General features: G+C 48.8%; 1 long non-coding RNA gene and 2 other non-coding genes across 3 annotated transcripts; all 3 read right to left on the bottom strand.

Moving 5' to 3' along the window:
• Positions 1-5,881: 5,881 nt before the first annotated feature.
• LOC136495084 (small nucleolar RNA U3) lies at positions 5,882-6,071 on the bottom strand. The gene has a single exon (XR_010768868.1). It is a non-coding gene; the product is annotated as a small nucleolar RNA U3 (small nucleolar RNA).
• A 1,800-nt stretch (positions 6,072-7,871) lies between these two features.
• LOC136495080 (small nucleolar RNA U3) lies at positions 7,872-8,085 on the bottom strand. The gene has a single exon (XR_010768865.1). It is a non-coding gene; the product is annotated as a small nucleolar RNA U3 (small nucleolar RNA).
• A 451-nt stretch (positions 8,086-8,536) lies between these two features.
• LOC136491534 (uncharacterized) lies at positions 8,537-9,033 on the bottom strand. The gene is made up of 3 exons (XR_010768074.1): positions 9,008-9,033; positions 8,770-8,908; positions 8,537-8,672 (listed from the first exon to the last, which is right to left on the bottom strand). It is a non-coding gene; the product is annotated as an uncharacterized lncRNA (long non-coding RNA).
• Between the last annotated feature and the right edge of the window lie 4,930 nt (positions 9,034-13,963).

The following is a 13,963-nucleotide window of genomic DNA, read 5'->3' as shown; positions in this document are numbered from 1 at the left end:
TGCCGTCCGTCACTGACCGCCGGGGGCCCCGCCGCGCGTCGTGGCTGTGTTAGGTAAGATGGGCCGGAACCGGATGGGCCTGTCAGGCAGGCCAGTGTCTATCGCATTCACAGCCTGGGTGCACGGGTCAAACCCCTTTTGACCTCTGCCTTTTTATACTAGTATATACTATTTCCTTTTTCCTTTTCCTTTTCCTTTATTTTGGTTTTCTTGGCCCTCTTGGATATACTTATACCACCTGCTCCTGCTTTGCCTAATTGCCAGCTAGTCTTCTCTAGATTGCATTGCATTGCATTGCATTGCATGATTGCATCAGAGTGTTCCTGTACGTGTGCGTTCGTTTTCGTTCCTTCTTCCACGCTGACGCGCCCATTACGTAAGCCGCGTAGTCCCTGACGGCTGACTCCCTTGCAGGTGCAGCATCGCCCGTCGTCCCCGGCAAATGCAGTGGAGGACTGGACGGAGGTGGTCAGGTGGAGACCATGCTGGTGCAAGCTGCAGAGCCTTAGTATTAGGCACATAGTGACTGGACGATATGAACATCTGAGACAGGTTTCTAACGACTGTGCAGCTGCCGTCTCCTTTTATCGTACCAGTTCCGATCCTACACAGTCGAGTTCGAGTAGAGCGACTTTTCGTGCAATTTTCATAGGGCAGCTGTTGGAGGTTTCGACATCACTCATTCATTCCTCTTCGAATGATGCCAGGTGCGATCATGTTTGATTCGAAATTTCGAATCCGTGCGTTTCTGTGGAGCTGGATCATAAGTGCCGGTTGACAAAAGGAGAAGCAACGCACCGCTCAGTATCCGAGCAGCTCCAAGATTGGCGCATTAATGTTCAGACTTCAGAGCTGTACTGTACGTGAATGAAAGCAAAAGTCAGAAGAGCGAGCGAGAGAGAGGTTTACGTCCTTGGCCGCCAATTGCTCCTTGACCTGAACCGTGTTGCCGCCATTTTCCAGCGACATGAAACTTGGAGAACAGAAGACAGAACATGGAGCCTGTCGTGCAAACTAACACGCGCATCTACCAACCAGGCGGGCCATGGCCATGCATGCATTGGCAGGACTTCAGGGAGTGATCACGTTACTATTAGCTGCTGCTGTACAGTAGGTCTGAAGAACTGTACATATGGATCCAACCGGACGCTCTTTATGGCAATCATTCATCTCAGATAGTCAAAGGGCTGCTCATAAGATCCTACTGCCTCCAGTCTTGTTTCAGAGGCGACCGTGCTGCATCTTGCATCCAGTTGGGTTTGAGACTTGCAAAGGATGTGTGTGTGTGGAGCCAAGCCATGGCCGGTGTCAGAGGAATCCTCCAGCAGGAGACACGGCGAGTTGGCCCGGGGCTGTGCGCCATCCTTGCCATGTGCACACGGCGGCTTTTGGGACTAGTAGATAGATCACGAAAAGGATCCGTCGATCGGGGGATGAGTACGTGCTGGGCTACCACCGAAAGCCTCTTGCTTGCAGCGAGACATATGGCTCCATCAGCCTCTGTCCCCGCTGCAACACCGCCACACCGGCCATGCACACTACTCATTTCGTCGCAAAAAGCGTCAGGAAGGAGGCTTTCAGTTTCAGGAACAGTCTGCGGCTAAGTGGATGGGTAAGCTGTGTCCGTGTGTTCAGTTAGGTGTCCGCCGATGAAGCCTCTAGTTAAGCTGGGCACTGGCCCACTGGCCACTGGGATAGTAGTGGAATTTTCAGGGCAATATACGTGTCATTAGCAAAATGCAGCGATATGCTGTCTTATACTCTTATGCGCAGTAATCATGGTATTTATCGATGAGCATACACATGCCAGTTGCCACAATCACTAATCACTTGCAAAAAAGATTCAAAAGAGAAGCAAAAAAAAAAACGTGAGCCTGTCAGACAACCTGTGGGCCAACCCCAGGCAAGCTAAGCCGGTCATTCCTTATCTGTCAAGGAGGCTGCGGTACGATCCTATAGAACAGATTCTTTTTCAGATAAGGTCGTGCTGCAAGTGCCAAGGATCAGCATTATAAGCTGGCTGATAGTTGTCTGCACTTCTGAGGTGGCGCCATGTTTGCTAGTGTTTCGTCAGGGTTTAGTTCACAGAGCTGTAGATTATTAGCATTCTGTCTTGGGCCGCGGCCCACATGGATTTCTCCATGGATCCCGTGCCAGCAAGTGGCGACCGAAGGCATGCAGGTTTCTAATCTAATTCTAACACAGGCATGTAGGAGACCTGGAGTTCAGCACCGTCCGCTGGCAGCTGTCCTGGTCAGCTGTTGTTGATGCTCACTGATGTAGGCCAAGTAAACAGTATGCCTTTTGCATTGCAGTTGGTAGATACTGAGACTTGCACTGCAGAATGCAGACTGCAGACATACTCTGAATACGGCTGTAGTATGAAGGATGAACAACTGTGAACTTTGTGCAGATCAAGTAGCAAGAATCACCATTTCTCAACAACGCATACAGTCAGAAATGAAGAAGCAACTTACGGCAAACAAAGTGTAGCAAAAGTTTTGCTCTATTAATGGTAAAAACGAGCAAGAGATTTGCCCCTTTTAAATTGAGAACAATGTTGAGCAAGCAGCTGTCGTCAGGAATTTTTTTTTTAGGTCAACACCGGGGGGAGAAAGGCCTCCCCATCTGAAATTCATTCCACAGATGCCGGACTAGCCGGAAGGTGAAAGGGCATGGCGCCAGTCCCAATACAAAGTTCCAAGAGGTACATGATAAGGACTAAGGAGAGAGGGAATACAACACTTAACAGAACAACCACAAACACAATATGATTTAGCTACCAAGTCCGCCTACTAGCCGAAGCGACTGCAAGCACAACTTGCTAACATATGCCACCACCAAAGGCATACTCCGAAGAGCTCCACATCACATGCAGCTATAAGGTATTGAGTGGGATCCGACAGACGGCAGCCAGGAAGCTGCAAGGCATTGAGTCGGAGCCAATAGGCGGCAGCCGTGAGTAGCATCGCGTAAGACCGCATCTGAGCTCCAACCAACGCCCACCAACGCCATTTGGGGGAAGGAAGCCTCAAAGGAGGAGGGTCGCTAGGAGGAGAACGAGTAGATCCAGAGAGGAGATCAAGGTCCCCGCCACCCAACATATGATGAGGCGAAGCACTCAAGTGATGTAAAGAACGACAGAGCAAGCCGTTGATGGCGAGCACCACACAACAAGTAGTGTTTGCAGAGGTCAAGGGGTAGGAAGGTAGCCATACCAATAACAAGATGGGGAGGAGAGCAACCGAGGAGAGCACAAGGGCGCGTGGGGGCGCGCACGGAAGCGGGTATGCTTGCATCGATGCCTTCAAGAAGGAGATGGACGCCACCATCGATGAATAGAGCACCAAGCCCATAAGGGCTTGCGTCCTGGAACCTACTTAGAGGATGCAGCAAGCGCGAATTGGCCATCGCGATAGCGGGTGCCCCTCCACAGTGGCGCCCTCAAGAGGGACACGACGTCGTTGACGCCACCACCACCGGCTCCATATAACTAGACCTAGGTTTTCACCAGGAGGAGAGGGACAATACTACAGTCATGGGTTGAGCAGCCAACACATCGACGCCTCCAAGGAGGTAAACGATGCCGGAGGGCGTCGCCGTCAGTCGCACAGACAGGGTCGTGCATGGCTTTCGCCTAAGCTCCCCAAACCCGTGAACTATAGCCCGTCGTCTCAGGCAGAGGAGGTGCTTGACGAGGCCCTCGGCAAGGGGAAAAAAATTGCCTGCATACAGTATGCATGCTGCTCCAGTGCATACCCTCCTTATCTGCAGCATGCATACAGTATGCATGCAATTTTTTCCCCGGCAAGGAGCGCATCCACCACCTCCTTGCGCCCGCAGTACCCGGCGCGGAGCGCGGACGCGCACAGCGCGTGGAGCTCGTCCATCAGCAGTCTCTGCATGGCGTCCACCAGGCCGTTGAGCGCGCGCAGCGGCGCCGCCAGAGCCCGACAAGGACACGGACGCCACCATCGCGCCGACGGCGGGGCCCATGAGAACTGGCTCGATGAACATGTTCTTGTTGAAGCGCACCAGCGCCAGCCCCGCGGCCGCGCAGGCGTCACCCACGCGGGGTCCCCGAGCCCGGCCTCTGTCGCTGGGAACACACCGTGGCGGAGCAGCGCGCCTTCGAGCCGCGTATCGAACCGCCCGCCCGCCCGCAGACAGTGCCGGCCACGCGCGGGACTGCCCTTTGCACGCCGCACCGGCGTTACTGTGCGCGCAGGGACAGGGAGCCAGAGTTAGACGCCCCGGCGCTGCACAGGCGGGCGCCCTCGGGGGCCTCCGTCCGCCCTGTCGCTAACGCGCCGCGCGCCGACCGCCACGCGCCAGATCCGGGGCAGAGGCCACCGGATACGTGCCCTAGTGCGCCCACCAGCTGCCTGCTGGCCGCCAGTATGGCCGCCGGCCACCGCGCCCGCTCGGCCCCCACGCGCCAGATCCGGGGCAAAGGGCACCGGATCCCGCCGGCCTTCGAAGCTCCGTGCAGCTTGAACTACATGCCCGCCGCCAGGAGCACGGCGCAGCGCAGCACGCGTCCAACCGAGTGCGCCACGCCTCCACTGGATCCGGGCCCAGAGAACCCGGATGCGGAGCTTCGTGCTTGCCGCCGGCCTTCCAAGCTCCGCCACGCCATCGCCGTCACCGCCGGCGCTAGCAGCAGGGCCCGCCTCGAAGGGAGCCGACCTTCCAAGCTCTGCCACGCCATCGCCGCTGGATCCATGGATGCAGGCACCGGATCTGGCCTCGTAGGGCACGGGTACGCCACCACGCCGGTCCCATCGTCTGCCTTGTTGAGCAGCACCGAAGGCCGCTGCCACCACTCGTCGGTGAGCAGTGGCGGCGTCCGAGGGGGCTCGCTGGTGGGGAGCCGAGTGCGGCGGCGGTGAGTGTCGCTCCCGAGTCGCCTCGGGGAGACGACGCGGGGGGAGCCTCGTCAGGAATTTTTTTTTGTTCAAATTTCCTTCAAATGCTGGCTGCAGCAGAGCAAAAGGAAAACTTCCTTGCTGTATGAATGACAAAAACGAGCAAGAAATCAATGTGGAGCAAAAAGACAGCTGTTGACAGGAATTACCTTGAATGCGGCACAGTAAAAACAAAAAGAAAAGCTTGATCTATTAATAATGGCAAAACCGAGCAAGAGATCCGCCTCTTTTAAGCCATTCGCGAAATTTGGATTTTAGGGCTACTGTAGCATCTTCGTTTTTATTTGGTAAATAGTGTCCAAACATTGACTAATTAGGCTTAAAACGTTCGTCTCGCAATTTCCCACCAAACTGTGCAATTAGTTTTTCTTTTCGTCTACATTTAATGCTCCATACATGGGCCGCAAACATTCGATGTGACAGGTACTGTAGCAACTTTTTGGATTTTGGGGTGAAACTAAAGCTAAGTCGAGAGCAATGGTCAGCAAGAAGACAACTGTTTTAAGTCGAGAGCAATGGACAGCTGCTGGAAGTAATATTTTGCACAAGATTGCCTTCAAATGCAGCACAGCAAAAAAACAAAGAAGAGCCTGTCAGACAAATGGGCCACCCCGTCCCCAGCCAGGTGAACCTTGCAAGGAACGATCCTCTACTAGCATCAGGGCTAATCCTAACCGTTAATCATCAGGCTCTAGCCCATAGGTCATGACTCATCAACCAGACTTAAGTGCTTGCCTCCTTATTAGTCAAGGATAAGCTTTAACAGTTTTTGAGTTGAGCAGGGACTGAAGTCAGATAATCTCTATCATCTGGACTATCTTGAATGTAAAAATGGAAGCATGGAATTGGAATCATCGAAGCAGCAATAGCTATGCAGGTTGCTCAGTACTTGTAATGAAATGAAATGCATCCAAAAGTGTATACTGAAGAGTTGGGAAGCCAAAAATAAAAAAGGCCTGTCAGACAACCCATGAGCCCATCCTAGCCAAGCTTGCACCTGGCTGGAAACGATCCTCTACAGCACTGGATTACAGCTAATCCTGGCCATTAATCACGCTCTGGCCGCTTACGTGCTTGCCTCCTTATTAGTCAAGGATGCAGCGATACGATCCTATAGAACAGATCCTGTTCAAGTAAGGTCGTGCTGCAAGGTTTCAGAACTGAACTTTTAAGCTAGCTTCCGCGTACTTGAGTAGCCGAGGTGGTACTAATGGATGGAAGTGGACAGCATATTGGTCACTGGGCCGCTGGTTGTATGTGTGGGCTTTCAGAGTTCAGATCAAGCCCATCGAGGCTGCATGAGCTTTACCTCTGTTGATGGCTTGATACCACCTCACCTGAGAAAAAAAAAAAAGGTAAGATAAGATAAGCTCAACTCATTCCTAGACGGTTGTAGTTCACCCTTCACAGAGCTCAATCTTTCATCCTCCATGTTCCCAAAGTGCTAGATCGGAGTAGTACCATGTCTTTTAGGCCAAACAAGCCAAAAATATTACTGCTAACAATCACAATCAGACAATCAGTGTAAATTTACAGTACGAAGTATGAACAACTGTCATAAGCAGCAATGGGCAATGCAGATCGAGTGCGTGGTCTCTCATCTAAAGTCAACTGTCTCGTACACCGTGGGCCTGGAGAGATCGGCCTCCAGGAGCGTAGCCAAGGCTCCATTGCTGACGACCATCGGCACCGTGGGCTCGGCAAGCTCCGAGCAGGAGCTGCCTAGCATCTCGACAACCGCGGACATGGCGGGCCTCTCGTCAGGCTTTTCCTGGACGCAGAGGAGCCCGACCTGAATGCACCTGCGCAGTTGGGCAAGCTCGGGCTTGGCAGTGGCAGGCGCCGGTGCAACCGCCGGATCGAGGAGCCGAGGAGGGCCGTGACGCTGCGGTCGACCCACAGTGTCCAGGCCTAAATGAATGGTTTTATCAGATATCCTATTTAGCTATTTATTTATCTGTTCATCCAATCCAGAAGATGCTCAAGGTTCCATGCATGAGGCCTGAAACCCTGATCCTATGTGCTAAGAAAACTGAATTTTCATGCATACCGCCACTGAAGAGCCAATCTTCACCAACTACACAAGTCAATGACGTAAAAGCCTAGGTCCCACGTGTCATTGGCGCAGGCTAATGGAAAAGTGTAGGTGGAGTGGTGGTACCGTACAGAACCACGGTTGAAGAATTCGCAATAATTTGGCTCTGTTCGCTTGAGCTATTTTTCAGCTATGGCACAGTGTTTTCCTCTCACAACATTTCAGCATAACCCAAATTAGCCAAAAATGTCAGCCGGTCTTTCAGGAAATTTCCTTTCCAGTACCGTGTTGCTTGGCACAGCAATTCAGAAAATATAATAGCGGGAAGACAGCGTGGACCGACCTAGACGAAAGCAGTGCAGTTGCAGACCAGGCCAGAAGAATGGCACGATGGCAATAGCATCCGGTCCAATTAGTTGAAGTCTCCATCCGTCTGTCCAGAACAACAACATCAGAGGAAAACTGCTGCAGAAAACGAAGACTGGACCGTGGAGGGAGATGAGATGAGATGAAGGCTAGTTTACCAAGAAAACGTAGAAAATGAGGAGATAAGCCAAAATCTGAACTAAGCCTAGTGAAACTCATCGAGGAAGTCTGTTCTGTTGACTATTTGTCAGTTGTCACCAAGAAATCTGGAATTGGAAGAGGAAGAAATCGAGTGAACGCACAATGATAAGAAAATGGAAGGATAAGCTTTAACAGTTTTTGAGTTGAGCAGGGACTGAAGTCAGATAATCTCTATCATCTGGACTATCTTGAATGTAAAAATGGAAGCATGGAAGGACGATCTTGAGTGTAAATTGGAATCATCGAAGCAGCAATAGCTATGCAGGTTGCTCAGTACTTGTAATGAAATGAAATGTATCCAAACGTGTATACTGAAGAGTTGGGAAGCCAAAAAACAAAAAGGCCTGTCAGACAACCCATGAGCCATCCCAGCCAAGCTCTGCACCTGACTGGAAACGATCCTCTACAGCTCTGGATTAAAGCAAATCCTGGCCATTAATCACGCTCTGGCCCACAGGTCATGACTCATCAACCAGGCTTAAGTGCTTGCCTCCTTATTAGTCAAGGATGCAACGGTACGATCCTATAGAACAGATCCTGTTCAAGTAAGGTCGTGCTGTGGGCTCCTGAGCTGAACTTTTAAGCTGGCGTCCATCAGCTTGGGCAGCCGAGGTGGCACTATTAGCTGCGGATGGCAAGCACTGAAAACCATGTTATGTACAGGGCCGGCCCATTCTGCAATCTGCTACACGACCTATGTCTATGTGGGCTTCATGGACCAATGTCCACGTGTCGACATTCAGCACTAACAACACATACGTCAGCGTACAAGTATAATAATATACTAGCACGTACTGTAATCTGCAAGAGTGCAAATAATGAAATAATACTAGCAGCAGCATATGCCCCTTATGTTCGAGTCTGGCCCATTGTCTCGTACACTGTCGGCCTCGAGAGGTCTGCTGCATCTGCATCTGACTCCAGAATCCTACTGCCGACCATGGGCACCCTGGGCTCAACAAGCTGCTCAGCATCTCCACAACCTCGGACATGGATGGCCGATCGCCCGGCTTTTCCTGGACGCAAAGGAGCCCGACATGGATGCACCTGCCTAGCTGACGAAGCTCGGGCTTGGCAGGCGCCGGTGCAACCTCGGAGTCAAGGAGCGCCGTAATGCTGCGTTCGTCGCACAGCCTCCAGGCCTGCATTTTTCTTCAGATCAGTTCCCAGATAGCAGGACTTATTTGCAGAGAAAATGAGTAGAGTGAAAGGCTACCAGCAGAAGTTCAGTCTGCTTACTTCTGAAACGAGGCTTTGCCTCTCCCAGTTCCTCCGGCCAGCCAAAGTCTCCAGCAACGTGACGCCGAAGCTGTAGACGTCGCATTTCAGCGTCGTCTCGCCACCTTCGCTCTGAACATACTCCGGAGCCATGTAGCCACTTCGTAAGACCGACATAGGAGTATTCATGAAGACAGCGTGAGTTTACAGAGACAGTAAGAAAGTAAGGAGAATCATCAGTGACATTGTTACTGCTTACGGTGTGCCGATTATCGTCCGAGTCCCTGTAGCTCCAGCATCAGGGAGCTGCTTGCCCTGCAGGGGAATGGATTTTCACACACCGGAGTTATACTCTCTCTTTTCTTTTTTTCTTTTTTGAAAAGAGAACCTATGGTGGGGAGAGCTTCCCCACCTGGCTTACATTACCACTGTTCAGTTCAGTGATTAGCAATTAAAATCCATTGTCTCAAAAATTTTCATTTTCCTAGCAACCGAAGTTCTAGCACAAGAACCATCCTGATATTTTGTCTAAAAAAATAATTAACTCGAAATTTTAACATGTCTGGTTTGGACAGTCGGAAAATTGTCTAGCGGGCTTGGAGCTAGAAGGTGTTGCCTGGCCCAAATAAGCTGGCCAACCAACCAAACATGCCTCAAAAGTGTGTAGCTAAAGTACACCCAACATAGCGGGGGTTCAGCTGCACCAAAAAACTGTTATTATAGGCTGTTGTTACAGTGATTAGCAGAGATTGGAAAAGCTGCGTGCAGCTGGAGCAGCTACTCCTCCTTTAGCTGCAACGAAAACCGTCATAATATTTTGACAGCAAAATCTGAATCTGTGGATCACCACTGACTAACAGAGAATCAGAGACAGCAAACTACAAGCCTAGTTTTAGAATCTGTCAGTCATGACCAATTTTCATCATATCACATATATAATTTATCTAAATCTATCCTAAGTCAATTTTCTTTAACATTGACTAGAATATCCATAAAAATACATATTGTCTTATATGAAAAGAGTTATATGTTATGAAATAATTTTTACAACAAACCTAGCAATGTCAATATTATTGTATTATTTTGCTATGGGACACTCCACTTATGTGAAATTGGTTGTGGGACGCTGGAATTTTTTTTTCTTTGTTGTGTGATACTAAAGGGGTGTTTGGCAGGGCTCCTCCAAAACAGCTCTGGCTCCTCTGTTTTTCTCTCAAAAACGGCTCCTTCGGCGAAACGTTTGGCAGGGCTCCTCTGGACTCCAGAGGAGCCGGAGCTGGAGACGGGAAGGAGCCCTACCAAACAAGCCCTAATTTCTTTGTTGTAGGACATCGCCCAGTGTACCTAAGCAAAGAAAAAAAAGTACAGTGTCCTACGGCAATTTCACGAAAGAGTGGTGTCCTATACCAAATTTCGCCAAAATTTTATATATTAATGATCAAAGTTTTAAAAAAAGGTGACTTCGAACAAAAATAAGATTTTATTTGTGACCGTAAAGAAGTAATAATAAACTTTGTCATCTGTTGGAGATAAACCGGACCTCATATACGATGCCAAAAGTACCTTCACCGACCACATTCCGCCTGGAGAAATTTCTTGTTGCGCTCGTGACGATGGCCAGAGCAATGGGACCAACAGGGGGGCTATGGGTGGTTTGTACTGCCTCTGCAATTTGTATTATCAAGTTCCGACCTAATTAATCAATTTTTTTTGTGTCAGATACAATCTTGCAACAATTTCTCCTAAATTCGTTCTTAGTAAATATTTAGATAAAAATGTAAGGAGAAAGGAACAATGATAGTATGGACGTCATACGTCTTATACGAGCCGCCCTCACAGCAAAGAAAACCTAAGGAGAGGAGAGCGATGGCGCCCAGTATTGATCCAGCTGCTAGAAGGACCGCCATGTGTTTCTTCTTATCCCATTTTCGTGGTCCTGATTCAAATGGTAGAATATATATATTTTTAACCTCTAAGTTACACGTAAATTCGATTTTTCAATTTTAAACTACGAAAAAGGGTAACGAACATCCTTCAACTGTGACAGGTTATAAAAGTGGTTTTTATTTTCTAGATAGAAATAATAAAAACTTGGTTTGATCTTTACTCCCTCCATCCCTATAAAAAATGTAATCGGAGGACTAGACACAGATACCAATGCAACATAGAAAATGACTAGAATACCCCTATGAACTGATTTGACATATTTGTAATCATTGCAAACAATAAAAATCTGGCAGTAGCAATTGCAGCCAGTACCTGAGGAGAGGTATTACACGTGTAACATTCCCAAAGTTTTGGAGAACACTCTAGAGACACGGCCATTACACGTGTCATTACAGAAAGCTTGCCCACAGTTTGCGGCTCAGAATCAACCGCGGGGAATGCAAAATTTGAACCACCGCGCCAGGGGATTTCCCGCCTGTGCCACAACCCTCCTTCCCTCATATAAGTGCAGGACACACGAGACCATCCACTCCATCAGCCTGGAAGTCATTTCCATCATCAGCCATGCCCATAGATCTAAACACTCTTTCAGATCCTCATGGAGAGGTCCTACTTGATCTCAATGAACAACATCCGTATGAGCGAGAAGATGAAATCATGAGTCTCCAGCAAGATCAACTTTATGAAGATGAAGCCCACCTCCAAGATCAACATGGACACCTCTTACCTGATCTCAATGAAAACCCTGTGTATGAGCAAGAAGGTGAAATCGCTCATCTCGAGGAGGATCAACTTTATGAAGATGAAGCCCGTCTCCAAGGTCAGCCCGTACATCTTGATCACAATGAACGCCTTGGTTTGCATGTCATTGATCTCAATGTTGTTGGTTCTGAGGGAGAACAAGAACATCATAAAGGTGATTCTTTTTCTCTTCATTGCATCTGGACAGCAGTAAAACAAGCTCAGTTCGAATTACCTATTTCCAACTAAAATCAAACTTGAACTAAATATTGTGCCTCGCCTCATTGCAGTAATTGGAGTAGAGGAAGAGCACAGGCTGCATGTCTCAACTTTGACGGTCCACCACATCAATTGACTATGATGGTTCTCCCAATATTAATCATATTGACAAGTTCGGTATAGTTTGCATACAGAGATACAAAGTGAGTGTTCGCTGCAGCTTAAGGAGAAGCAGCATCGACTTTTTTCGCTCTGCATTGTTCGCTGCACGCACAGGAACAACACGCAAAAACTAAATTGGGCATGACATTATACTGTTAAATGATTGCAAAAAGAGTATTAAACTAGACATAACCAAAGAATGTCGTACAGATTTATAAGAACAACAAATTCAATAGCTAGGATAAGTCTTACGACAGGTACCATGCCAGAGTCTTCATCCTCGGAGTCGAGCACATACAGGATGCCTTGAGCGTTGACGCGCAGGCGACCCCATCCTATACGGCGGTCGCGCACAGAGATCGAGTCTTTGGCGTCACTTTGGATCTCAACGTCGGCTAGCTTCGTGACACACTCCACATCATCATCATCGTCACATATCTTGGCGCCACCCTCATGCCGGCGGCGGCTCCATCGGCGGTGGTTCCACCGGTGACGCCTCGGGCACCTGCCGCCACCAGACATGCCGAAACGAGGACAAGAGCTGTAAGAGGAAGACTAGAAGAGGAACGAGGGAACCAGATCTGGAGAGACGAGGCTCGATTTGGGAAGGGTTGGGAGCTCCGGATAGAGACTGAACAGGGCCGGTGAGGGAGGCTTGGGCGGAGGATGCCAAGCGGCAAAGGAAAGGAGTGGATGAGGAGAGGGCGCCTGCGCGTGAGGATGAGGGAAGGTGTTGTCGATTTCTTTGTTTTTTTTCCGGTGCAGGGCTTGTGCGGTAGTGGAGGATGCGGGCATGCGGCTGCTGCTACTGGTGGCCTCCTGCCGAAACGAGTGGAGGAGAGTGAAAGCGTGTTGGGATGAATTTTTCTTTTTTTTATTTAATGATGAGAAGTCTCGTGGGTGAGCTGGCAGGCAATCTGGCTGGTGTTGTTGGTGTGGGTCTCCACCCTAGGCCTGGTGTAGTAGGCTGGTAGGCTGCTTTAGCGTTTTTTGTGAAAAAATTTGAACTCGTGAATTGCGCCTGGTTTAGATTAAGGTTAGGAATCAGTATTTGGTACTGTAGCACCTTCGTTTGTATTTGACAATTATTGTCCAATCATGGTCTAACTAGGCTCAAAAGATTCGTCTCGTAATTTACAATCAAACTTTGTAATTAGTTATTTTTTATCTACATTTAATACTCCATGCATGTGTCCAAAGATTTGATGTGATGGAGAGAGAGTGAAAAAACTTGCAATCTAAACGAGTTGTCGAAGTTGCCTATCAACGACGCTCACAAACATGTCAACATGGACGCGGTGATAGTTCATTGCGCCACTATAGGACCCTCTTTTAGGTCTCCCAACAGGATAATAAGGACCCTCCATGTCAACAACTTTAATCTTATACTTCACACAAAAAGAAGTGACCCTCTGAAGAAAATCATTCCATCCTTCCTCTTCCCGCAAGCACTGCAAATGAAACTTTGTAAGATCAACAAGCTCCATAGCATTCATAAGATCTTGATCTTTCTTTTGCAAAGCCCTACTCAAGTCCTCGGTATAACCAAATATTTCTTGCATCAAGTGTGCTATGAATACAAACTCAAATGATCGAAATGATGTCAACATAGTCATAGCTGCTTGGCCTCCACTGTAGTATACTCTTTTCCAATCCTCATCAGAACACTTCTGATTGCAGGTTACATACAGATAACATGCATCACAGTTTTGTAGCGAGAGCCCAGCGAGTATCACATGGTCTTCCCAACCCCACTTGCTAGTGTGACTGACACAAAGTTTAGAAGGAGTCAACGGTGATTGATAGTCTTTAAGAGAGGTGGTTGTGGAGGATTAGGCGAGCAGCAGTGGTGTCGGCGCTGCGGGTGGCTTGCAGGCGGTCTCGGCAAGGGCAGCGGGATAGCGCAGAGACAAGTGCCCATCACGTTCCATTTTTTTCTGTTAAAATCTACTGGGAGATTAAAAAAATTAATAAAAAGTTAAATACATTAATGATCTATTAATTTTTTCCCATGTTTCATTTATTAGGTCCATCAACTATGAAAGTGATTCGGGACTATAAACTTTTTAAGTTATACATCTATCCACCGTGGCGCTGGCCTGTGTGTGGACTTATGGAGCCAGCTGCCGCTTATGTGAGAGCACAT

Source organism: Miscanthus floridulus, chromosome 11 (genome assembly GCF_019320115.1).
Source record: "Miscanthus floridulus cultivar M001 chromosome 11, ASM1932011v1, whole genome shotgun sequence".
NCBI lineage: Eukaryota > Viridiplantae > Streptophyta > Magnoliopsida > Poales > Poaceae > Miscanthus > Miscanthus floridulus.
This window is presented reverse-complemented; position numbering and strand designations above follow the sequence as displayed.